General features: G+C 44.1%; 15 non-coding genes across 15 annotated transcripts; all 15 read right to left on the reverse strand.

The window, feature by feature from the left end:
* Nucleotides 1-815: 815 nt before the first annotated feature.
* LOC141149752 (U2 spliceosomal RNA) lies at nt 816-1,006 on the reverse strand. Its single transcript, XR_012246038.1, has one exon. It is a non-coding gene; the product is annotated as a U2 spliceosomal RNA (small nuclear RNA).
* Nucleotides 1,007-2,121: 1,115 nt separating this feature from the next.
* LOC141273884 (U2 spliceosomal RNA) lies at nt 2,122-2,312 on the reverse strand. The gene has a single exon (XR_012322187.1). It is a non-coding gene; the product is annotated as a U2 spliceosomal RNA (small nuclear RNA).
* A 1,116-nt stretch (nt 2,313-3,428) lies between these two features.
* On the reverse strand, nt 3,429-3,619 carry LOC141273885 (U2 spliceosomal RNA). Its single transcript, XR_012322188.1, has one exon. It is a non-coding gene; the product is annotated as a U2 spliceosomal RNA (small nuclear RNA).
* Nucleotides 3,620-4,734: 1,115 nt separating this feature from the next.
* LOC141273886 (U2 spliceosomal RNA) lies at nt 4,735-4,925 on the reverse strand. Its single transcript, XR_012322189.1, has one exon. It is a non-coding gene; the product is annotated as a U2 spliceosomal RNA (small nuclear RNA).
* Nucleotides 4,926-6,040: 1,115 nt separating this feature from the next.
* On the reverse strand, nt 6,041-6,231 carry LOC141273887 (U2 spliceosomal RNA). Its single transcript, XR_012322190.1, has one exon. It is a non-coding gene; the product is annotated as a U2 spliceosomal RNA (small nuclear RNA).
* A 1,115-nt stretch (nt 6,232-7,346) lies between these two features.
* Nucleotides 7,347-7,537, reverse strand: LOC141273889 (U2 spliceosomal RNA). The gene has a single exon (XR_012322192.1). It is a non-coding gene; the product is annotated as a U2 spliceosomal RNA (small nuclear RNA).
* Nucleotides 7,538-8,652: 1,115 nt separating this feature from the next.
* Nucleotides 8,653-8,843, reverse strand: LOC141149413 (U2 spliceosomal RNA). Its single transcript, XR_012245712.1, has one exon. It is a non-coding gene; the product is annotated as a U2 spliceosomal RNA (small nuclear RNA).
* A 1,116-nt stretch (nt 8,844-9,959) lies between these two features.
* On the reverse strand, nt 9,960-10,150 carry LOC141273890 (U2 spliceosomal RNA). The gene has a single exon (XR_012322193.1). It is a non-coding gene; the product is annotated as a U2 spliceosomal RNA (small nuclear RNA).
* Nucleotides 10,151-11,265: 1,115 nt separating this feature from the next.
* LOC141273891 (U2 spliceosomal RNA) lies at nt 11,266-11,456 on the reverse strand. The gene has a single exon (XR_012322194.1). It is a non-coding gene; the product is annotated as a U2 spliceosomal RNA (small nuclear RNA).
* A 1,115-nt stretch (nt 11,457-12,571) lies between these two features.
* On the reverse strand, nt 12,572-12,762 carry LOC141273892 (U2 spliceosomal RNA). The gene has a single exon (XR_012322195.1). It is a non-coding gene; the product is annotated as a U2 spliceosomal RNA (small nuclear RNA).
* Nucleotides 12,763-13,877: 1,115 nt separating this feature from the next.
* LOC141273893 (U2 spliceosomal RNA) lies at nt 13,878-14,068 on the reverse strand. Its single transcript, XR_012322196.1, has one exon. It is a non-coding gene; the product is annotated as a U2 spliceosomal RNA (small nuclear RNA).
* A 1,115-nt stretch (nt 14,069-15,183) lies between these two features.
* Nucleotides 15,184-15,374, reverse strand: LOC141273894 (U2 spliceosomal RNA). Its single transcript, XR_012322197.1, has one exon. It is a non-coding gene; the product is annotated as a U2 spliceosomal RNA (small nuclear RNA).
* Nucleotides 15,375-16,486: 1,112 nt separating this feature from the next.
* Nucleotides 16,487-16,669, reverse strand: LOC141150739 (U2 spliceosomal RNA). Its single transcript, XR_012246862.1, has one exon. It is a non-coding gene; the product is annotated as a U2 spliceosomal RNA (small nuclear RNA).
* A 2,599-nt stretch (nt 16,670-19,268) lies between these two features.
* LOC141273895 (U2 spliceosomal RNA) lies at nt 19,269-19,459 on the reverse strand. Its single transcript, XR_012322198.1, has one exon. It is a non-coding gene; the product is annotated as a U2 spliceosomal RNA (small nuclear RNA).
* Nucleotides 19,460-20,574: 1,115 nt separating this feature from the next.
* Nucleotides 20,575-20,757, reverse strand: LOC141150724 (U2 spliceosomal RNA). The gene has a single exon (XR_012246850.1). It is a non-coding gene; the product is annotated as a U2 spliceosomal RNA (small nuclear RNA).
* Between the last annotated feature and the right edge of the window lie 1,089 nt (nt 20,758-21,846).

Genomic DNA, 21,846 nt, shown 5'->3' on the forward strand with positions numbered 1-21,846 from the left:
AGGGCTCCTGATTACATACCTCTCCTGCTGCTGCTGCTGCTGGCTGTCCAGCAGCAGACTGAAGGTGGCTGCTGCTGTGCACAGGTATATAAAGGCTCAGAGCCTATTATGACACGCGCAGCCAGCGTTCCATTGCCACATTCCATCTACTGCAGGCAGGATACCTGGCTGGCTGAATGTCGCTGAGAAGCTCACAGAGACCGCCATAAGCAACAGTTTAACAGAATGCCACAGACTAATCAACCAAACTTTTTGGGTTGGGTTCTCTTTTATAGTCTGCAGGCATTAAATGAAAGAAGTCAGTGTTCCAGCAGAAGGAGACAACGTTTCAGAAAAGGCATTGTAGCAAACCAAAAAAGAAATTTTAAGCGCAGCAGAGTAACCAGCGCACATACCTGTTAGCTCAGGTGAGTTTAAAAGGCTGCTGTTGATAACAAGGGCATTTGCTAAATAGATGGTGTGTGTGCAACAATATACTGAAAGGTCAATTATATTGTGCAGCTTATCTCACCACCTGTAGTTATTTAGGTGAAAGCTCCAAAATGCTTGCCTAATATGTCTGTTTATCCAAAAGGAAGTAAAAAGGGAGAGCTAGAAAGATAGCATTGCATCACATTACATGGCAATGCAATGCACAGTTGCTGAAGTTGAACCAAAATGAGCTTGTAATCTGGCTTCTGCAACTTTGAACATGAAAAATCCAATGAGGAGAAGAAAAGCAAAGCCAAAGAGTCCATCCCAAAATCCGACAAACAAGCAAAATGAACAAAAAACATTGAATTCAATTCTTTCTGATTTTAGAAACTGCATTAAAGAAGGGGTGCACCGGTCCTGGAGATACGGCAATACCAGGTCAATGCGTGGAGTGGACAGAGCAAGCTCTTTTTCCATCTCCCTGTTCTAAAAATCCATTTAATATATGGTCCCCAGATAGGGGACGTATCAGATATTAAACTGATAAGAACAGATACTACACTTGATCTTAGCCAAAAGGCCGAGAAGCGATAACCAGAATTGGTTTCAAACTACGGAGCCACCCAAGGATCCTGAAAAGTCCATTTGTGGAGATGAGCTCCTGGACTCCCGTTAAGAAGACATGTTGTCAACCTCTAGATCCCTTACATGCCTGCACTTTTCGGCTTGCTGCTGCTGCAATCCACGCGTTTTAGATCTGCATAACTCCACCTCTTTAAACACAGCACCTTCACCCCCTGCTGTTCCCACGCGCCTCAACACCGTTGGAAGGGAGGAGAACCAATTAAGGCGGGGGGTGGGGTGGAACGAGCAGCTGTCTACCCTTAGCAGGAGGGCTCCTGATTACATACCTCTCCTGCTGCTGCTGCTGCTGGCTGTCCAGCAGCAGACTGAAGGTGGCTGCTGCTGTGCACAGGTATATAAAGGCTCAGAGCCTATTATGACACGCGCAGCCAGCGTTCCATTGCCACATTCCATCTACTGCAGGCAGGATACCTGGCTGGCTGAATGTCGCTGAGAAGCTCACAGAGACCGCCATAAGCAACAGTTTAACAGAATGCCACAGACTAATCAACCAAACTTTTTGGGTTGGGTTCTCTTTTATAGTCTGCAGGCATTAAATGAAAGAAGTCAGTGTTCCAGCAGAAGGAGACAACGTTTCAGAAAAGGCATTGTAGCAAACCAAAAAAGAAATTTTAAGCGCAGCAGAGTAACCAGCGCACATACCTGTTAGCTCAGGTGAGTTTAAAAGGCTGCTGTTGATAACAAGGGCATTTGCTAAATAGATGGTGTGTGTGCAACAATATACTGAAAGGTCAATTATATTGTGCAGCTTATCTCACCACCTGTAGTTATTTAGGTGAAAGCTCCAAAATGCTTGCCTAATATGTCTGTTTATCCAAAAGGAAGTAAAAAGGGAGAGCTAGAAAGATAGCATTGCATCACATTACATGGCAATGCAATGCACAGTTGCTGAAGTTGAACCAAAATGAGCTTGTAATCTGGCTTCTGCAACTTTGAACATGAAAAATCCAATGAGGAGAAGAAAAGCAAAGCCAAAGAGTCCATCCCAAAATCCGACAAACAAGCAAAATGAACAAAAAACATTGAATTCAATTCTTTCTGATTTTAGAAACTGCATTAAAGAAGGGGTGCACCGGTCCTGGAGATACTGCAATACCAGGTCAATGCGTGGAGTGGACAGAGCAAGCTCTTTTTCCATCTCCCTGTTCTAAAAATCCATTTAATATATGGTCCCCAGATAGGGGACGTATCAGATATTAAACTGATAAGAACAGATACTACACTTGATCTTAGCCAAAAGGCCGAGAAGCGATAACCAGAATTGGTTTCAAACTACGGAGCCACCCAAGGATCCTGAAAAGTCCATTTGTGGAGATGAGCTCCTGGACTCCCGTTAAGAAGACATGTTGTCAACCTCTAGATCCCTTACATGCCTGCACTTTTCGGCTTGCTGCTGCTGCAATCCACGCGTTTTAGATCTGCATAACTCCACCTCTTTAAACACAGCACCTTCACCCCCTGCTGTTCCCACCCGCCTCAACACCGTTGGAAGGGAGGAGAACCAATTAAGGCGGGGGGGTGGGGTGGAACGAGCAGCTGTCTACCCTTAGCAGGAGGGCTCCTGATTACATACCTCTCCTGCTGCTGCTGCTGCTGGCTGTCCAGCAGCAGACTGAAGGTGGCTGCTGCTGTGCACAGGTATATAAAGGCTCAGAGCCTATTATGACACGCGCAGCCAGCGTTCCATTGCCACATTCCATCTACTGCAGGCAGGATACCTGGCTGGCTGAATGTCGCTGAGAAGCTCACAGAGACCGCCATAAGCAACAGTTTAACAGAATGCCACAGACTAATCAACCAAACTTTTTGGGTTGGGTTCTCTTTTATAGTCTGCAGGCATTAAATGAAAGAAGTCAGTGTTCCAGCAGAAGGAGACAACGTTTCAGAAAAGGCATTGTAGCAAACCAAAAAAGAAATTTTAAGCGCAGCAGAGTAACCAGCGCACATACCTGTTAGCTCAGGTGAGTTTAAAAGGCTGCTGTTGATAACAAGGGCATTTGCTAAATAGATGGTGTGTGTGCAACAATATACTGAAAGGTCAATTATATTGTGCAGCTTATCTCACCACCTGTAGTTATTTAGGTGAAAGCTCCAAAATGCTTGCCTAATATGTCTGTTTATCCAAAAGGAAGTAAAAAGGGAGAGCTAGAAAGATAGCATTGCATCACATTACATGGCAATGCAATGCACAGTTGCTGAAGTTGAACCAAAATGAGCTTGTAATCTGGCTTCTGCAACTTTGAACATGAAAAATCCAATGAGGAGAAGAAAAGCAAAGCCAAAGAGTCCATCCCAAAATCCGACAAACAAGCAAAATGAACAAAAAACATTGAATTCAATTCTTTCTGATTTTAGAAACTGCATTAAAGAAGGGGTGCACCGGTCCTGGAGATACTGCAATACCAGGTCAATGCGTGGAGTGGACAGAGCAAGCTCTTTTTCCATCTCCCTGTTCTAAAAATCCATTTAATATATGGTCCCCAGATAGGGGACGTATCAGATATTAAACTGATAAGAACAGATACTACACTTGATCTTAGCCAAAAGGCCGAGAAGCGATAACCAGAATTGGTTTCAAACTACGGAGCCACCCAAGGATCCTGAAAAGTCCATTTGTGGAGATGAGCTCCTGGACTCCCGTTAAGAAGACATGTTGTCAACCTCTAGATCCCTTACATGCCTGCACTTTTCGGCTTGCTGCTGCTGCAATCCACGCGTTTTAGATCTGCATAACTCCACCTCTTTAAACACAGCACCTTCACCCCCTGCTGTTCCCACCCGCCTCAACACCGTTGGAAGGGAGGAGAACCAATTAAGGCGGGGGGTGGGGTGGAACGAGCAGCTGTCTACCCTTAGCAGGAGGGCTCCTGATTACATACCTCTCCTGCTGCTGCTGCTGCTGGCTGTCCAGCAGCAGACTGAAGGTGGCTGCTGCTGTGCACAGGTATATAAAGGCTCAGAGCCTATTATGACACGCGCAGCCAGCGTTCCATTGCCACATTCCATCTACTGCAGGCAGGATACCTGGCTGGCTGAATGTCGCTGAGAAGCTCACAGAGACCGCCATAAGCAACAGTTTAACAGAATGCCACAGACTAATCAACCAAACTTTTTGGGTTGGGTTCTCTTTTATAGTCTGCAGGCATTAAATGAAAGAAGTCAGTGTTCCAGCAGAAGGAGACAACGTTTCAGAAAAGGCATTGTAGCAAACCAAAAAAGAAATTTTAAGCGCAGCAGAGTAACCAGCGCACATACCTGTTAGCTCAGGTGAGTTTAAAAGGCTGCTGTTGATAACAAGGGCATTTGCTAAATAGATGGTGTGTGTGCAACAATATACTGAAAGGTCAATTATATTGTGCAGCTTATCTCACCACCTGTAGTCATTTAGGTGAAAGCTCCAAAATGCTTGCCTAATATGTCTGTTTATCCAAAAGGAAGTAAAAAGGGAGAGCTAGAAAGATAGCATTGCATCACATTACATGGCAATGCAATGCACAGTTGCTGAAGTTGAACCAAAATGAGCTTGTAATCTGGCTTCTGCAACTTTGAACATGAAAAATCCAATGAGGAGAAGAAAAGCAAAGCCAAAGAGTCCATCCCAAAATCCGACAAACAAGCATAATGAACAAAAAACATTGAATTCAATTCTTTCTGATTTTAGAAACTGCATTAAAGAAGGGGTGCACCGGTCCTGGAGATACTGCAATACCAGGTCAATGCGTGGAGTGGACAGAGCAAGCTCTTTTTCCATCTCCCTGTTCTAAAAATCCATTTAATATATGGTCCCCAGATAGGGGACGTATCAGATATTAAACTGATAAGAACAGATACTACACTTGATCTTAGCCAAAAGGCCGAGAAGCGATAACCAGAATTGGTTTCAAACTACGGAGCAACCCAAGGATCCTGAAAAGTCCATTTGTGGAGATGAGCTCCTGGACTCCCGTTAAGAAGACATGTTGTCAACCTCTAGATCCCTTACATGCCTGCACTTTTCGGCTTGCTGCTGCTGCAATCCACGCGTTTTAGATCTGCATAACTCCACCTCTTTAAACACAGCACCTTCACCCCCTGCTGTTCCCACCCGCCTCAACACCGTTGGAAGGGAGGAGAACCAATTAAGGCGGGGGGTGGGGTGGAACGAGCAGCTGTCTACCCTTAGCAGGAGGGCTCCTGATTACATACCTCTCCTGCTGCTGCTGCTGCTGGCTGTCCAGCAGCAGACTGAAGGTGGCTGCTGCTGTGCACAGGTATATAAAGGCTCAGAGACTATTATGACACGCGCAGCCAGCGTTCCATTGCCACATTCCATCTACTGCAGGCAGGATACCTGGCTGGCTGAATGTCGCTGAGAAGCTCACAGAGACCGCCATAAGCAACAGTTTAACAGAATGCCACAGACTAATCAACCAAACTTTTTGGGTTGGGTTCTCTTTTATAGTCTGCAGGCATTAAATGAAAGAAGTCAGTGTTCCAGCAGAAGGAGACAACGTTTCAGAAAAGGCATTGTAGCAAACCAAAAAAGAAATTTTAAGCGCAGCAGAGTAACCAGCGCACATACCTGTTAGCTCAGGTGAGTTTAAAAGGCTGCTGTTGATAACAAGGGCATTTGCTAAATAGATGGTGTGTGTGCAACAATATACTGAAAGGTCAATTATATTGTGCAGCTTATCTCACCACCTGTAGTTATTTAGGTGAAAGCTCCAAAATGCTTGCCTAATATGTCTGTTTATCCAAAAGGAAGTAAAAAGGGAGAGCTAGAAAGATAGCATTGCATCACATTACATGGCAATGCAATGCACAGTTGCTGAAGTTGAACCAAAATGAGCTTGTAATCTGGCTTCTGCAACTTTGAACATGAAAAATCCAATGAGGAGAAGAAAAGCAAAGCCAAAGAGTCCATCCCAAAATCCGACAAACAAGCAAAATGAACAAAAAACATTGAATTCAATTCTTTCTGATTTTAGAAACTGCATTAAAGAAGGGGTGCACCGGTCCTGGAGATACTGCAATACCAGGTCAATGCGTGGAGTGGACAGAGCAAGCTCTTTTTCCATCTCCCTGTTCTAAAAATCCATTTAATATATGGTCCCCAGATAGGGGACGTATCAGATATTAAACTGATAAGAACAGATACTACACTTGATCTTAGCCAAAAGGCCGAGAAGCGATAACCAGAATTGGTTTCAAACTACGGAGCCACCCAAGGATCCTGAAAAGTCCATTTGTGGAGATGAGCTCCTGGACTCCCGTTAAGAAGACATGTTGTCAACCTCTAGATCCCTTACATGCCTGCACTTTTCGGCTTGCTGCTGCTGCAATCCACGCGTTTTAGATCTGCATAACTCCACCTCTTTAAACACAGCACCTTCACCCCCTGCTGTTCCCACCCGCCTCAACACCGTTGGAAGGGAGGAGAACCAATTAAGGCGGGGGGTGGGGTGGAACGAGCAGCTGTCTACCCTTAGCAGGAGGGCTCCTGATTACATACCTCTCCTGCTGCTGCTGCTGCTGGCTGTCCAGCAGCAGACTGAAGGTGGCTGCTGCTGTGAACAGGTATATAAAGGCTCAGAGCCTATTATGACACGCGCAGCCAGCGTTCCATTGCCACATTCCATCTACTGCAGGCAGGATACCTGGCTGGCTGAATGTCGCTGAGAAGCTCACAGAGACCGCCATAAGCAACAGTTTAACAGAATGCCACAGACTAATCAACCAAACTTTTTGGGTTGGGTTCTCTTTTATAGTCTGCAGGCATTAAATGAAAGAAGTCAGTGTTCCAGCAGAAGGAGACAACGTTTCAGAAAAGGCATTGTAGCAAACCAAAAAAGAAATTTTAAGCGCAGCAGAGTAACCAGCGCACATACCTGTTAGCTCAGGTGAGTTTAAAAGGCTGCTGTTGATAACAAGGGCATTTGCTAAATAGATGGTGTGTGTGCAACAATATACTGAAAGGTCAATTATATTGTGCAGCTTATCTCACCACCTGTAGTTATTTAGGTGAAAGCTCCAAAATGCTTGCCTAATATGTCTGTTTATCCAAAAGGAAGTAAAAAGGGAGAGCTAGAAAGATAGCATTGCATCACATTACATGGCAATGCAATGCACAGTTGCTGAAGTTGAACCAAAATGAGCTTGTAATCTGGCTTCTGCAACTTTGAACATGAAAAATCCAATGAGGAGAAGAAAAGCAAAGCCAAAGAGTCCATCCCAAAATCCGACAAACAAGCATAATGAACAAAAAACATTGAATTCAATTCTTTCTGATTTTAGAAACTGCATTAAAGAAGGGGTGCACCGGTCCTGGAGATACTGCAATACCAGGTCAATGCGTGGAGTGGACAGAGCAAGCTCTTTTTCCATCTCCCTGTTCTAAAAATCCATTTAATATATGGTCCCCAGATAGGGGACGTATCAGATATTAAACTGATAAGAACAGATACTACACTTGATCTTAGCCAAAAGGCCGAGAAGCGATAACCAGAATTGGTTTCAAACTACGGAGCCACCCAAGGATCCTGAAAAGTCCATTTGTGGAGATGAGCTCCTGGACTCCCGTTAAGAAGACATGTTGTCAACCTCTAGATCCCTTACATGCCTGCACTTTTCGGCTTGCTGCTGCTGCAATCCACGCGTTTTAGATCTGCATAACTCCACCTCTTTAAACACAGCACCTTCACCCCCTGCTGTTCCCACCCGCCTCAACACCGTTGGAAGGGAGGAGAACCAATTAAGGCGGGGGGTGGGGTGGAACGAGCAGCTGTCTACCCTTAGCAGGAGGGCTCCTGATTACATACCTCTCCTGCTGCTGCTGCTGCTGGCTGTCCAGCAGCAGACTGAAGGTGGCTGCTGCTGTGCACAGGTATATAAAGGCTCAGAGCCTATTATGACACGCGCAGCCAGCGTTCCATTGCCACATTCCATCTACTGCAGGCAGGATACCTGGCTGGCTGAATGTCGCTGAGAAGCTCACAGAGACCGCCATAAGCAACAGTTTAACAGAATGCCACAGACTAATCAACCAAACTTTTTGGGTTGGGTTCTCTTTTATAGTCTGCAGGCATTAAATGAAAGAAGTCAGTGTTCCAGCAGAAGGAGACAACGTTTCAGAAAAGGCATTGTAGCAAACCAAAAAAGAAATTTTAAGCGCAGCAGAGTAACCAGCGCACATACCTGTTAGCTCAGGTGAGTTTAAAAGGCTGCTGTTGATAACAAGGGCATTTGCTAAATAGATGGTGTGTGTGCAACAATATACTGAAAGGTCAATTATATTGTGCAGCTTATCTCACCACCTGTAGTTATTTAGGTGAAAGCTCCAAAATGCTTGCCTAATATGTCTGTTTATCCAAAAGGAAGTAAAAAGGGAGAGCTAGAAAGATAGCATTGCATCACATTACATGGCAATGCAATGCACAGTTGCTGAAGTTGAACCAAAATGAGCTTGTAATCTGGCTTCTGCAACTTTGAACATGAAAAATCCAATGAGGAGAAGAAAAGCAAAGCCAAAGAGTCCATCCCAAAATCCGACAAACAAGCAAAATGAACAAAAAACATTGAATTCAATTCTTTCTGATTTTAGAAACTGCATTAAAGAAGGGGTGCACCGGTCCTGGAGATACTGCAATACCAGGTCAGTGCGTGGAGTGGACAGAGCAAGCTCTTTTTCCATCTCCCTGTTCTAAAAATCCATTTAATATATGGTCCCCAGATAGGGGACGTATCAGATATTAAACTGATAAGAACAGATACTACACTTGATCTTAGCCAAAAGGCCGAGAAGCGATAACCAGAATTGGTTTCAAACTACGGAGCCACCCAAGGATCCTGAAAAGTCCATTTGTGGAGATGAGCTCCTGGACTCCCGTTAAGAAGACATGTTGTCAACCTCTAGATCCCTTACATGCCTGCACTTTTCGGCTTGCTGCTGCTGCAATCCACGCGTTTTAGATCTGCATAACTCCACCTCTTTAAACACAGCACCTTCACCCCCCTGCTGTTCCCACCCGCCTCAACACCGTTGGAAGGGAGGAGAACCAATTAAGGCGGGGGGTGGGGTGGAACGAGCAGCTGTCTACCCTTAGCAGGAGGGCTCCTGATTACATACCTCTCCTGCTGCTGCTGCTGCTGGCTGTCCAGCAGCAGACTGAAGGTGGCTGCTGCTGTGCACAGGTATATAAAGGCTCAGAGCCTATTATGACACGCGCAGCCAGCGTTCCATTGCCACATTCCATCTACTGCAGGCAGGATACCTGGCTGGCTGAATGTCGCTGAGAAGCTCACAGAGACCGCCATAAGCAACAGTTTAACAGAATGCCACAGACTAATCAACCAAACTTTTTGGGTTGGGTTCTCTTTTATAGTCTGCAGGCATTAAATGAAAGAAGTCAGTGTTCCAGCAGAAGGAGACAACGTTTCAGAAAAGGCATTGTAGCAAACCAAAAAAGAAATTTTAAGCGCAGCAGAGTAACCAGCGCACATACCTGTTAGCTCAGGTGAGTTTAAAAGGCTGCTGTTGATAACAAGGGCATTTGCTAAATAGATGGTGTGTGTGCAACAATATACTGAAAGGTCAATTATATTGTGCAGCTTATCTCACCACCTGTAGTTATTTAGGTGAAAGCTCCAAAATGCTTGCCTAATATGTCTGTTTATCCAAAAGGAAGTAAAAAGGGAGAGCTAGAAAGATAGCATTGCATCACATTACATGGCAATGCAATGCACAGTTGCTGAAGTTGAACCAAAATGAGCTTGTAATCTGGCTTCTGCAACTTTGAACATGAAAAATCCAATGAGGAGAAGAAAAGCAAAGCCAAAGAGTCCATCCCAAAATCCGACAAACAAGCAAAATGAACAAAAAACATTGAATTCAATTCTTTCTGATTTTAGAAACTGCATTAAAGAAGGGGTGCACCGGTCCTGGAGATACTGCAATACCAGGTCAATGCGTGGAGTGGACAGAGCAAGCTCTTTTTCCATCTCCCTGTTCTAAAAATCCATTTAATATATGGTCCCCAGATAGGGGACGTATCAGATATTAAACTGATAAGAACAGATACTACACTTGATCTTAGCCAAAAGGCCGAGAAGCGATAACCAGAATTGGTTTCAAACTACGGAGCCACCCAAGGATCCTGAAAAGTCCATTTGTGGAGATGAGCTCCTGGACTCCCGTTAAGAAGACATGTTGTCAACCTCTAGATCCCTTACATGCCTGCACTTTTCGGCTTGCTGCTGCTGCAATCCACGCGTTTTAGATCTGCATAACTCCACCTCTTTAAACACAGCACCTTCACCCCCTGCTGTTCCCACCCGCCTCAACACCGTTGGAAGGGAGGAGAACCAATTAAGGCGGGGGGTGGGGTGGAACGAGCAGCTGTCTACCCTTAGCAGGAGGGCTCCTGATTACATACCTCTCCTGCTGCTGCTGCTGCTGGCTGTCCAGCAGCAGACTGAAGGTGGCTGCTGCTGTGCACAGGTATATAAAGGCTCAGAGCCTATTATGACACGCGCAGCCAGCGCTCCATTGCCACATTCCATCTACTGCAGGCAGGATACCTGGCTGGCTGAATGTCGCTGAGAAGCTCACAGAGACCGCCATAAGCAACAGTTTAACAGAATGCCACAGACTAATCAACCAAACTTTTTGGGTTGGGTTCTCTTTTATAGTCTGCAGGCATTAAATGAAAGAAGTCAGTGTTCCAGCAGAAGGAGACAACGTTTCAGAAAAGGCATTGTAGCAAACCAAAAAAGAAATTTTAAGCGCAGCAGAGTAACCAGCGCACATACCTGTTAGCTCAGGTGAGTTTAAAAGGCTGCTGTTGATAACAAGGGCATTTGCTAAATAGATGGTGTGTGTGCAACAATATACTGAAAGGTCAATTATATTGTGCAGCTTATCTCACCACCTGTAGTTATTTAGGTGAAAGCTCCAAAATGCTTGCCTAATATGTCTGTTTATCCAAAAGGAAGTAAAAAGGGAGAGCTAGAAAGATAGCATTGCATCACATTACATGGCAATGCAATGCACAGTTGCTGAAGTTGAACCAAAATGAGCTTGTAATCTGGCTTCTGCAACTTTGAACATGAAAAATCCAATGAGGAGAAGAAAAGCAAAGCCAAAGAGTCCATCCCAAAATCCGACAAACAAGCAAAATGAACAAAAAACATTGAATTCAATTCTTTCTGATTTTAGAAACTGCATTAAAGAAGGGGTGCACCGGTCCTGGAGATACTGCAATACCAGGTCAATGCGTGGAGTGGACAGAGCAAGCTCTTTTTCCATCTCCCTGTTCTAAAAATCCATTTAATATATGGTCCCCAGATAGGGGACGTATCAGATATTAAACTGATAAGAACAGATACTACACTTGATCTTAGCCAAAAGGCCGAGAAGCGATAACCAGAATTGGTTTCAAACTACGGAGCCACCCAAGGATCCTGAAAAGTCCATTTGTGGAGATGAGCTCCTGGACTCCCGTTAAGAAGACATGTTGTCAACCTCTAGATCCCTTACATGCCTGCACTTTTCGGCTTGCTGCTGCTGCAATCCACGCGTTTTAGATCTGCATAACTCCACCTCTTTAAACACAGCACCTTCACCCCCTGCTGTTCCCACCCGCCTCAACACCGTTGGAAGGGAGGAGAACCAATTAAGGCGGGGGGTGGGGTGGAACGAGCAGCTGTCTACCCTTAGCAGGAGGGCTCCTGATTACATACCTCTCCTGCTGCTGCTGCTGCTGGCTGTCCAGCAGCAGACTGAAGGTGGCTGCTGCTGTGCACAGGTATATAAAGGCTCAGAGCCTATTATGACACGCGCAGCCAGCGTTCCATTGCCACATTCCATCTACTGCAGGCAGGATACCTGGCTGGCTGAATGTCGCTGAGAAGCTCACAGAGACCGCCATAAGCAACAGTTTAACAGAATGCCACAGACTAATCAACCAAACTTTTTGGGTTGGGTTCTCTTTTATAGTCTGCAGGCATTAAATGAAAGAAGTCAGTGTTCCAGCAGAAGGAGACAACGTTTCAGAAAAGGCATTGTAGCAAACCAAAAAAGAAATTTTAAGCGCAGCAGAGTAACCAGCGCACATACCTGTTAGCTCAGGTGAGTTTAAAAGGCTGCTGTTGATAACAAGGGCATTTGCTAAATAGATGGTGTGTGTGCAACAATATACTGAAAGGTCAATTATATTGTGCAGCTTATCTCACCACCTGTAGTTATTTAGGTGAAAGCTCCAAAATGCTTGCCTAATATGTCTGTTTATCCAAAAGGAAGTAAAAAGGGAGAGCTAGAAAGATAGCATTGCATCACATTACATGGCAATGCAATGCACAGTTGCTGAAGTTGAACCAAAATGAGCTTGTAATCTGGCTTCTGCAACTTTGAACATGAAAAATCCAATGAGGAGAAGAAAAGCAAAGCCAAAGAGTCCATCCCAAAATCCGACAAACAAGCAAAATGAACAAAAAACATTGAATTCAATTCTTTCTGATTTTAGAAACTGCATTAAAGAAGGGGTGCACCGGTCCTGGAGATACTGCAATACCAGGTCAATGCGTGGAGTGGACAGAGCAAGCTCTTTTTCCATCTCCCTGTTCTAAAAATCCATTTAATATATGGTCCCCAGATAGGGGACGTATCAGATATTAAACTGATAAGAACAGATACTACACTTGATCTTAGCCAAAAGGCCGAGAAGCGATAACCAGAATTGGTTTCAAACTACGGAGCCACCCAAGGATCCTGAAAAGTCCATTTGTGGAGATGAGCTCCTGGACTCCCGTTAAGAAGACATGTTGTCAACCTCTAGATCCCTTACATGCCTGCACTTTTCGGCTTGCTGCTGCTGCAATCCACGCGTTTTAGATCTGCATAACTCCACCTCTTTAAACACAGCACCTTCACCCCCTGCTGTTCCCACCCGCCTCAACACCGTTGGAAGGGAGGAGAACCAATTAAGGCGGGGGGTGGGGTGGAACGAGCAGCTGTCTACCCTTAGCAGGAGGGCTCCTGATTACATACCTCTCCTGCTGCTGCTGCTGCTGGCTGTCCAGCAGCAGACTGAAGGTGGCTGCTGCTGTGCACAGGTATATAAAGGCTCAGAGCCTATTATGACACGCGCAGCCAGCGTTCCATTGCCACATTCCATCTACTGCAGGCAGGATACCTGGCTGGCTGAATGTCGCTGAGAAGCTCACAGAGACCGCCATAAGCAACAGTTTAACAGAATGCCACAGACTAATCAACCAAACTTTTTGGGTTGGGTTCTCTTTTATAGTCTGCAGGCATTAAATGAAAGAAGTCAGTGTTCCAGCAGAAGGAGACAACGTTTCAGAAAAGGCATTGTAGCAAACCAAAAAAGAAATTTTAAGCGCAGCAGAGTAACCAGCGCACATACCTGTTAGCTCAGGTGAGTTTAAAAGGCTGCTGTTGATAACAAGGGCATTTGCAAAATAGATGGTGTGTGTGCAACAATATACTGAAAGGTCAATTATATTGTGCAGCTTATCTCACCACCTGTAGTTATTTAGGTGAAAGCTCCAAAATGCTTGCCTAATATGTCTGTTTATCCAAAAGGAAGTAAAAAGGGAGAGCTAGAAAGATAGCATTGCATCACATTACATGGCAATGCAATGCACAGTTGCTGAAGTTGAACCAAAATGAGCTTGTAATCTGGCTTCTGCAACTTTGAACATGAAAAATCCAATGAGGAGAAGAAAAGCAAAGCCAAAGAGTCCATCCCAAAATCCGACAAACAAGCAAAATGAACAAAAAACATTGAATTCAATTCTTTCTGATTTTAGAAACTGCATTAAAGAAGGGGTGCACCGGTCCTGGAGATACTGCAATACCAGGTCAATGCGTGGAGTGGACAGAGCAAGCTCTTTTTCCATCTCCCTGTTCTAAAAATCCATTTAATATATGGTCCCCAGATAGGGGACGTATCAGATATTAAACTGATAAGAACAGATACTACACTTGATCTTAGCCAAAAGGCCGAGAAGCGATAACCAGAATTGGTTTCAAACTACGGAGCCACCCAAGGATCCTGAAAAGTCCATTTGTGGAGATGAGCTCCTGGACTCCCGTTAAGAAGACATGTTGTCAACCTCTAGATCCCTTACATGCCTGCACTTTTCGGCTTGCTGCTGCTGCAATCCATGCGTTTTAGATCTGCATAACTCCACCTCTTTAAACACAGCACCTTCACCCCCTGCTGTTCCCACCCGCCTCAACACCGTTGGAAGGGAGGAGAACCAATTAAGGCGGGGGGTGGGGTGGAACGAGCAGCTGTCTACCCTTAGCAGGAGGGCTCCTGATTACATACCTCTCCTGCTGCTGCTGCTGCTGGCTGTCCAGCAGCAGACTGAAGGTGGCTGCTGCTGTGCACAGGTATATAAAGGCTCAGAGCCTATTATGACACGCGCAGCCAGCGTTCCATTGCCACATTCCATCTACTGCAGGCAGGATACCTGGCTGGCTGAATGTCGCTGAGAAGCTCACAGAGACCGCCATAAGCAACAGTTTAACAGAATGCCACAGACTAATCAACCAAACTTTTTGGGTTGGGTTCTCTTTTATAGTCTGCAGGCATTAAATGAAAGAAGTCAGTGTTCCAGCAGAAGGAGACAACGTTTCAGAAAAGGCATTGTAGCAAACCAAAAAAGAAATTTTAAGCGCAGCAGAGTAACCAGCGCACATACCTGTTAGCTCAGGTGAGTTTAAAAGGCTGCTGTTGATAACAAGGGCATTTGCTAAATAGATGGTGTGTGTGCAACAATATACTGAAAGGTCAATTATATTGTGCAGCTTATCTCACCACCTGTAGTTATTTAGGTGAAAGCTCCAAAATGCTTGCCTAATATGTCTGTTTATCCAAAAGGAAGTAAAAAGGGAGAGCTAGAAAGATAGCATTGCATCACATTACATGGCAATGCAATGCACAGTTGCTGAAGTTGAACCAAAATGAGCTTGTAATCTGGCTTCTGCAACTGTGAACATGAAAAATCCAATGAGGAGAAGAAAAGCAAAGCCAAAGAGTCCATCCCAAAATCCGACAAACAAGCAAAATGAACAAAAAACATTGAATTCAATTCTTTCTGATTTTAGAAACTGCATTAAAGAAGGGGTGCACCGGTCCTGGAGATACTGCAATACCAGGTCAATGCGTGGAGTGGACAGAGCAAGCTCTTTTTCCATCTCCCTGTTCTAAAAATCCATTTAATATATGGTCCCCAGATAGGGGACGTATCAGATATTAAACTGATAAGAACAGATACTACACTTGATCTTAGCCAAAAGGCCGAGAAGCGATAACCAGAATTGGTTTCAAACTACGGAGCCACCCAAGGATCCTGAAAAGTCCATTTGTGGAGATGAGCTCCTGGACTCCCGTTAAGAAGACATGTTGTAAATCTCTAGATCCCTTACATGCCTGCACTTTTCGGCTTGCTGCTGCTGCAATCCACGCGTTTTAGATCTGCATAACTCCACCTCTTTAAACACAGCACCTTCACCCCCTGCTGTTCCCACCCGCCTCAACACCGTTGGAAGGGAGGAGAACCAATTAAGGCGGGGGGTGGGGTGGAACGAGCAGCTGTCTACCCTTAGCAGGAGGGCTCCTGATTACATACCTCTCCTGCTGCTGCTGCTGGCTGTCCAGCAGCAGACTGAAGGTGGCTGCTGCTGTGCACAGGTATATAAAGGCTCAGAGCCTATTATGACACGCGCAGCCAGCGTTCCATTGCCACATTCCATCTACTGCAGGCAGGATACCTGGCTGGCTGAATGTCGCTGAGAAGCTCACAGAGACCGCCATAAGCAACAGTTTAACAGAATGCCACAGACTAATCAACCAAACTTTTTGGGTTGGGTTCTCTTTTATAGTCTGCAGGCATTAAATGAAAGAAGTCAGTGTTCCAGCAGAAGGAGACAACGTTTCAGAAAAGGCATTGTAGCAAACCAAAAAAGAAATTTTAAGCGCAGCAGAGTAACCAGCGCACATACCTGTTAGCTCAGGTGAGTTTAAAAGGCTGCTGTTGATAACAAGGGCATTTGCTAAATAGATGGTGTGTGTGCAACAATATACCGAAAGGTCAATTATATTGTGCAGCTTATCTCACCACCTGTAGTTATTTAGGTGAAAGCTCCAAAATGCTTGCCTAATATGTCTGTTTATCCAAAAGGAAGTAAAAAGGGAGAGCTAGAAAGATAGCATTGCATCACATTACATGGCAATGCAATGCACAGTTGCTGAAGTTGAACCAAAATGAGCTTGTAATCTGGCTTCTGCAACTTTGAACATGAAAAATCCAATGAGGAGAAGAAAAGCAAAGCCAAAGAGTCCATCCCAAAATCCGACAAACAAGCAAAATGAACAAAAAACATTGAATTCAATTCTTTCTGATTTTAGAAACTGCATTAAAGAAGGGGTGCACCGGTCCTGGAGATACTGCAATACCAGGTCAATGCATGGAGTGGACAGAGCAAGCTCTTTTTCCATCTCCCTGTTCTAAAAATCCATTTAATATATGGTCCCCAGATAGGGGACGTATCAGATATTAAACTGATAAGAACAGATTTTTTTTTTTTTTCCCACAACACTCAGATTACAAGTACCATCTCGATTCCATACTTCTGAAAACGGTGATGGACCAAATCCATCATCGTGTCATTTTAAAACAAAAAAACATTATTTAATGCATATACAAAAAAAACAAAACAACAACCAGTATTTCCTCTCAGACACATAATATATAGAGGAAGGAAACAAAACACATTACTGCATTCCTCCCTTCAACGCATAATATGTTAGATACTCCAACAGTCCTTTCTCTTGCGAGAAAGATTCAAAGTTTGTATTCACATAATCTATCCATGTCCTTCCCACCTTATAGGTTTCAAAAAACCTCTCTTTATTTGCCTTCACACTTGCAATTACCTTTGGAAAAAAAGCTTCAAAACACACACCACTTCCCTTCATTTCCGCAATTCCTTTTTTAACTTTGTCCATTTCTTTATCAGCTTCCTCCTCTTCTGTTTGCCTCTGAACCTCTACCGTCTTCTTTTTTTCTTTCTTTTCCGCCTTTGCACTTTCCATCTTCTCCTTATTACTCTTTCTCTTTGGGCATTCCTTAAACCTATGCCCAATTTCCATACACAGGTTACACTTATTCCTTTCTACTGGACATGATTTAGAAACATGTCCTTCCGCTTTACACTTCCAACACTTTTCTGCAGTACAGTCTTCACGTTTATGACCATATACCTCACAAATTGAACAAAAGGAATCCATCCCATTAAAGAATAAATTCCCACTTACTTTACCAAGCTTAAACCTTTGAGGCGGGTAGGAAAAACTCCTATCCTTGTTCATGTTAAATTCCACAAAAAATTTCCACTTTCCCGTCCATACTCCGAATTCATTCATTACTTTACCTTTTGATACTACAGACTTGGCAAAACCACTCAAAAACGTGACAATGTCCTCTTCTGGAACCAGTGGTGAAAACATCTTCACTGTCACCATCTTTTCACTACTAAATACGTGACGTTGAAACCGAATTCCAACAAACTTCTCATGTCTCAATTCATCAAAAGAATCCATATAGTTCTCCAAAATCTTCCTAGACTCAAAAAACACGTCATAGACACCCTTTTGGGGATAATCCATAACTGCCACGATGTCTTCTTTTTTCACCTTTGCGACACCCAAGATGATCTCCTTCATAATAAACCGAAAGTCCTTAACCTTCTGACAGTCTCTCCGGACAAAAATCCGGAAAGCGGTCTCCACACGTGCATGTTCTGGAACCTCCAACTTCGGCCACAACTCCGCCTCTGTTGCCATGATTCTCCAACAGAATTAGCGTAATCTCCACTCCAACACACAGAAGGAGCGAGTATGATCGCTTCCCGTTGTCTGGGGACTAAGCCGACACGCCTATAGCAGCAAGGGGGTGAAGTCCCCACAATTAAGTAAGGACGATCCCCCAAGGCCGACGAGCCAGGTACCCCAGACACCTCCAACCAAAACCAAGGCAGCAATCGCTAAATCACTGCACTTGATCTTAGCCAAAAGGCCGAGAAGCGATAACCAGAATTGGTTTCAAACTACGGAGCCACCCAAGGATCCTGAAAAGTCCATTTGTGGAGATGAGCTCCTGGACTCCCGTTAAGAAGACATGTTGTCAACCTCTAGATCCCTTACATGCCTGCACTTTTCGGCTTGCTGCTGCTGCAATCCACGCGTTTTAGATCTGCATAACTCCACCTCTTTAAACACAGCACCTTCACCCCCTGCTGTTCCCACCCGCCTCAACACCGTTGGAAGGGAGGAGAACCAATTAAGGCGGGGGGTGGGGTGGAACGAGCAGCTGTCTACCCTTAGCAGGAGGGCTCCTGATTACATACCTCTCCTGCTGCTGCTGTTGCTGGCTGTCCAGCAGCAGACTGAAGGTGGCTGCTGCTGTGCACAGGTATATAAAGGCTCAGAGCCTATTATGACACGCGCAGCCAGCGTTCCATTGCCACATTCCATCTACTGCAGGCAGGATACCTGGCTGGCTGAATGTCGCTGAGAAGCTCACAGAGACCGCCATAAGCAACAGTTTAACAGAATGCCACAGACTAATCAACCAAACTTTTTGGGTTGGGTTCTCTTTTATAGTCTGCAGGCATTAAATGAAAGAAGTCAGTGTTCCAGCAGAAGGAGACAACGTTTCAGAAAAGGCATTGTAGCAAACCAAAAAAGAAATTTTAAGCGCAGCAGAGTAACCAGCGCACATACCTGTTAGCTCAGGTGAGTTTAAAAGGCTGCTGTTGATAACAAGGGCATTTGCTAAATAGATGGTGTGTGTGCAACAATATACTGAAAGGTCAATTATATTGTGCAGCTTATCTCACCACCTGTAGTTATTTAGGTGAAAGCTCCAAAATGCTTGCCTAATATGTCTGTTTATCCAAAAGGAAGTAAAAAGGGAGAGCTAGAAAGATAGCATTGCATCACATTACATGGCAATGCAATGCACAGTTGCTGAAGTTGAACCAAAATGAGCTTGTAATCTGGCTTCTGCAACTTTGAACATGAAAAATCCAATGAGGAGAAGAAAAGCAAAGCCAAAGAGTCCATCCCAAAATCCGACAAACAAGCAAAATGAACAAAAAACATTGAATTCAATTCTTTCTGATTTTAGAAACTGCATTAAAGAAGGGGTGCACCGGTCCTGGAGATACTGCAATACCAGGTCAATGCGTGGAGTGGACAGAGCAAGCTCTTTTTCCATCTCCCTGTTCTAAAAATCCATTTAATATATGGTCCCCAGATAGGGGACGTATCAGATATTAAACTGATAAGAACAGATACTACACTTGATCTTAGCCAAAAGGCCGAGAAGCGATAACCAGAATTGGTTTCAAACTACGGAGCCACCCAAGGATCCTGAAAAGTCCATTTGTGGAGATGAGCTCCTGGACTCCCGTTAAGAAGACATGTTGTCAACCTCTAGATCCCTTACATGCCTGCACTTTTCGGCTTGCTGCTGCTGCAATCCACGCGTTTTAGATCTGCATAACTCCACCTCTTTAAACACAGCACCTTCACCCCCTGCTGTTCCCACCCGCCTCAACACCGTTGGAAGGGAGGAGAACCAATTAAGGCGGGGGGTGGGGTGGAACGAGCAGCTGTCTACCCTTAGCAGGAGGGCTCCTGATTACATACCTCTCCTGCTGCTGCTGCTGCTGGCTGTCCAGCAGCAGACTGAAGGTGGCTGCTGCTGTGCACAGGTATATAAAGGCTCAGAGCCTATTATGACACGCGCAGCCAGCGTTCCATTGCCACATTCCATCTACTGCAGGCAGGATACCTGGCTGGCTGAATGTCGCTGAGAAGCTCACAGAGACCGCCATAAGCAACAGTTTAACAGAATGCCACAGACTAATCAACCAAACTTTTTGGGTTGGGTTCTCTTTTATAGTCTGCAGGCATTAAATGAAAGAAGTCAGTGTTCCAGCAGAAGGAGACAACGTTTCAGAAAAGGCATTGTAGCAAACCAAAAAAGAAATTTTAAGCGCAGCAGAGTAACCAGCGCACATACCTGTTAGCTCAGGTGAGTTTAAAAGGCTGCTGTTGATAACAAGGGCATTTGCTAAATAGATGGTGTGTGTGCAACAATATACTGAAAGGTCAATTATATTGTGCAGCTTATCTCACCACCTGTAGTTATTTAGGTGAAAGCTCCAAAATGCTTGCCTAATATGTCTGTTTATCCAAAAGGAAGTAAAAAGGGAGAGCTAGAAAGATAGCATTGCATCACATTACATGGCAATGCAATGCACAGTTGCTGAAGTTGAACCAAAATGAGCTTGTAATCTGGCTTCTGCAACTTTGAACATGAAAAATCCAATGAGGAGAAGAAAAGCAAAGCCAAAGAGTCCATCCCAAAATCCGACAAACAAGCAAAATGAACAAAAAACATTGAATTCAATTCTTTCTGATTTTAGAAACTGCATTAAAGAAGGGGTGCACCGGTCCTGGAGATACTGCAATACCAGGTCAATGCGTGGAGTGGACAGAGCAAGCTCTTTTTCCATCTCCCTGTTCTAAAAATCCATTTAATATATGGTCCCCAGATAGGGGACGTATCAGATATTAAACTGATAAGAACAGATTTTTTTTTTTTTTCCCACAACACTCAGATTACAAGTACCATCTCGATTCCATACTTCTGAAAACGGTGATGGACCAAATCCATCATCGTGTCATTTTAAAACAAAAAAACATTATTTAATGCATATACAAAAAAAACAAAACAACAACCAGTATTTCCTCTCAGACACATAATATATAGAGGAAGGAAACAAAACACATTACTGCATTCCTCCCTTCAACGCATAATATGTTAGATACTCCAACAGTCCTTTCTCTTGCGAGAAAGATTCAAAGTTTGTATTCACATAATCTATCCATGTCCTTCCCACCTTATAGGTTTCAAAAAACCTCTCTTTATTTGCCTTCACACTTGCGATTACCTTTGGAAAAAAAGCTTCAAAACACACACCACTTCCCTTCATTTCCGCAATTCCTTTTTTAACTTTGTCCATTTCTTTATCAGCTTCCTCCTCTTCTGTTTGCCTCTGAACCTCTACCGTCTTCTTTTTTTCTTTCTTTTCCGCCTTTGCACTTTCCATCTTCTCCTTATTACTCTTTCTCTTTGGGCATTCCTTAAACCTATGCCCAATTTCCATACACAGGTTACACTTATTCCTTTCTACTGGACATGATTTAGAAACATGTCCTTCCGCTTTACACTTCCAACACTTTTCTGCAGTACAGTCTTCACGTTTATGACCATATACCTCACAAATTGAACAAAAGGAATCCATCCCATTAAAGAATAAATTCCCACTTACTTTACCAAGCTTAAACCTTTGAGGCGGGTAGGAAAAACTCCTATCCTTGTTCATGTTAAATTCCACAAAAAATTTCCACTTTCCCGTCCATACTCCGAATTCATTCATTACTTTACCTTTTGATACTACAGACTTGGCAAAACCACTCAAAAACGTGACAATGTCCTCTTCTGGAACCAGTGGTGAAAACATCTTCACTGTCACCATCTTTTCACTACTAAATACGTGACGTTGAAACCGAATTCCAACAAACTTCTCATGTCTCAATTCATCAAAAGAATCCATATAGTTCTCCAAAATCTTCCTAGACTCAAAAAACACGTCATAGACACCCTTTTGGGGATAATCCATAACTGCCACGATGTCTTCTTTTTTCA

This window comes from Phyllobates terribilis, unplaced genomic scaffold (genome assembly GCF_046119375.1).
Source record: "Phyllobates terribilis strain yellow unplaced genomic scaffold, ASM4611937v1 Scaffold_5__5_contigs__length_657084704, whole genome shotgun sequence".
Taxonomy (NCBI): domain Eukaryota; kingdom Metazoa; phylum Chordata; class Amphibia; order Anura; family Dendrobatidae; genus Phyllobates; species Phyllobates terribilis.